The 3,599-nt window shown below is 40.6% G+C and overlaps 1 pseudogene; it reads left to right on the forward strand.

The window, feature by feature from the left end:
• Nucleotides 1–2,923: 2,923 nt before the first annotated feature.
• On the forward strand, nt 2,924–3,283 carry LOC110562549 (large ribosomal subunit protein P1-like; annotated as a pseudogene).
• Nucleotides 3,284–3,599: the final 316 nt, after the last annotated feature.

Genomic DNA, 3,599 nt, shown 5'->3' on the forward strand with positions numbered 1-3,599 from the left:
TATATTCCTCTATAGAGAATTCTCTGTTTATCTCTGTTCCCCATTTTTTAATTGGATTACTTGGTTTGCTGCTTTTCAGCTTCTTTAGTTCTTTATATATACTGAATATTAGCCCTCTGTCAGATAAAGTGTTGGTGAAGATTCTTTCCCAATCTGTAGGCATTCATTTTGTTTTGATGATGGTGTTCTTTGCTTTACAGAAGCTTTTCAGTTTTATATGGTCCCATTTATTGACTGTTGTTCTTAGAGCCTGTGTTGTTGGTGTTCTGTTCAGGAAGTTGTCTCCTATACCAATGAGTTCTAGGGTCTTCCCTACTTTTTCTTCTAACCTATTTAGTGTGTCTGTTTTTTTTTTAATTTTTTATTTAACTTTTATTAGTTACACTTTATTCATTTTGTATCCCCCCATAAGCCCCTCCCTCCTCCCCTCCCAGTCCCACCCTTCCCCCCTTTCTGCATGCATGCCCCTTCCCAAGTCCACTGATAGGGGAGGTCCTCCTCTCGTTCTTTCTGATCTTAGTCTATCAGTTCTCATCAGAAGTAGCTGCATTGTCAGGGTTCTAGGTTATCTCCATGAATAGTCCTTGGTTGGAATATGAGTCTCTGGGAAGTTCCCTGTTCACATTTTCTTGTTCTGTTGCTCTTCTTGTCGAGTTCCTGTCCTCTCCAGCTCTTACTATTTCCCACTTCTTACATAAAATTTCATTCACTCTTCCCGACAGTTGGCCATCAGGCACAGTGTGTCTGGTTTTATGTTGAGGTCTTTGATCCACTTGGACTTTAGTTTTGTGCAGGGTGATAAGTATGGATCTATTTGCATTTTTCTACATGTAGACATCCAGTTAGACCAGCACCATTTGTTGAAGATGCTATCTTTTTTTCATTGTATGGTTTTGGCATCTTTGTCAAAGATCAGGTATCCATAAGCGTGTCGGTTTATTTCTGGGTCTTCTTTTCGGTTTCATTGATACTTCATTCTGTTTCTATGCCAGTACCATGCAGTTTTTATTACTGTTGCTCTATAGTACTGCTTGAGATCAGGGATGGAGATACCTCCAGAAGATCTTTAATTGTAGAGGATTGTTTTAGCATTTCTGGGTTTCTTGTTATTCCATATGAAGTTGAGAATTTTTCTTTCCAGGTCTGTAAAGAATTGTGTTGATAATTTGATGGGATTGCATTGAATCTGTAGATTGCTTTTGGTAAGATGGCCATTTTTACTATGTTATTCCTGCCCCGCCATGAGCATGGGAGATCTTTCCATCTCATATCTTCTTCTTTCTTCAGAGACTTGAAATTTTTTCATACAAGTCTTTGACTTGCTTGGTAAGGTTATACCAAGGTACTTTATGTCTTTTGTGGCTATCGTGAAGGGTGAAACTATGTTTTTTTTTTTTTTCTGAATACTCAACAACAAGGCAGCTTGACAAACAAGCACTCTCCACAGAGAATGTAAATATATATACCTGACCTAGGAAGTAGTACAAAGGCAGAGTACTCTAAGTACTTGTAGGCTCTGGGTTTGAACCATCATCACCACCACCAAACAGACAACAACCAAATGCAGAGTGTAACATTGTTGGAATAGGCCAGCAAGGGGAATGCATTCACAGGTTTAGCTACTGAAGTTTCTACATGTCCAAGAACATTAATGATGACCAGAAAGACACTAAAAGTAGAAAAGAGAGTGCAGATACTCAAACCCCACAGCTTCACAAAGAAAACACTTAGCCCTTTTCTGTTGCCCCCAGCTCCCCATGCCATGGTCTCCCTTTACTTTCCTAGTTTCTGCTATTACTCAAGGTTATATACTTTCATATGAAGACTTGGAGCTATGAGAAGCTACAGATGAGAGATAATGTGAAATGTTGGGTTTTTTTGGGGGGGCGGGTAGGCTTCATTCAAGATGATCTTTTCTAATTCTAACCATAATTGTTTAACTACTCCCAAGTGATCAGCTCTGAGAGCATATACATACAGGTAACATTATAGAGGATTAGCAGGTTGCATTTATGTGTGTATACACATACATACTATATCATACATACGCATACATAACAACAAAGAAAAATGGCTATAAATTTTAAAGAGGGCCAGGGTTGGGGCATGCTTGGCGTTGAAAGGGGGAAAGGAAGGAGGAAAATAATGTGATTATATAACAATTTAAAGAAATAAACAGCTATTTTTAAAAGGAGCAAGGGAACTTCTTACCCACTCAATCTCAAATTTTAAGCACCTAGAAATGAGACAACAAATTGCTGTCGTTGAAGCAGCTCCGTCGGTTTACTTTGGTCACGCTATGAATGTCACAGCGAATGAATGTGTTCCCTGCTCCACCCCAACTGCAGCACTGAAATTACAGGCAACAGCATAGAATAACAAGTAGTACACCAGGTCTCGACGCTTCAACCCAGTAAGGACACACTGCCTCATTACTGTCCATCGCTGTGCTCTTTAGCACTGAGAACTAGGAACTGTGCATAACCGTACATGATTGGTTGTATTTAACACTATGTACCATTGTACTTTACTTTTAACTTTCTTATCAATTTTGCAGTTTGGGTACTGTTAACTTCACTTTTTGTTTGTTTGTTTGTTTGTTTGTTTGAGATGGGGTTTCTCTGTGTAGCCTTGGCTGTCCTGGACTCACTTTGTAGACTAGGCTGGCCTCGAACTCGCAGTGATCCACCTGCCTCTGTCTACTGAGCGCTGGGATTAAAGAGTACACCACCATGCCCGGCTGTAGCTTCACCTTCATCTGGGAAACAAGGAGGACAGTAAGAAATACCTAAAACCACCTTTTTTTTTTTTTTTTGTCCTCAGCTGCTGCCAAGGTGCCCTGTCCTTCTGAAGAAGCTAAGGCCAAATTGGCCTGAGGTCCCCACTTCATCTGGCAAGTAGCACCATGCTGGGAGCACTCAACATGGCCTCTGCCTCTGAGCTCACCTGAATCTACTCTACCTTCATCCTTCATGATGATGAGGTGATTGTCATGGAGGAACAGATCAATGCCCTCATTAAAGTAGCTGGTGTCTGTGTCGAACCTTTCTGGCCTGTCTTATTTGCAAAGGCCTTGGCCTATGTCAAGACTGGGAGCCTCACCTGCAGTGTAGGGGCTGGTGAGCCAGCTTCAGCAGCTGGAGCTATGCTGGCAGGTGGTCCTGCCTCAGCCACTGATGCTGCCCCGCCTGAGGAGAAGAATTTGGAAGCAAAGAAGGAAGAATCTGAGGAGCATGATAATAACATGGGCTTTTGGTCTTTTTTACTAAACCTCTTTTGTTAACATGTCCAATAAAAAGTGAACCTGGAGGTGGGCTGGTTTAAAAAAAAAAGCAAAAACAAACAAAAAAAAGCACACCTAAAAACAAAAGGATTAGCTAAGACACTGTAAGAAAAGTCACAGAACCACTATGAAGTCAGAATTCAATACATGGCGTGCTCCTAATACTCAAGGTCATATATACTAATAAGCAAAACTCTGCTCTGTTAACTCTAAACTTGAATCATTTCTTTTAGAGCAAGTCACAAGGTTGGACTTAATTTTTGTCACTCAATCAATGGCTAGGGATTAAAACTGCCTTTATTAACAAGGACATAAG

This window comes from Meriones unguiculatus, chromosome 6 (genome assembly GCF_030254825.1).
Source record: "Meriones unguiculatus strain TT.TT164.6M chromosome 6, Bangor_MerUng_6.1, whole genome shotgun sequence".
NCBI classification, from domain to species: Eukaryota; Metazoa; Chordata; class Mammalia; order Rodentia; family Muridae; genus Meriones; species Meriones unguiculatus.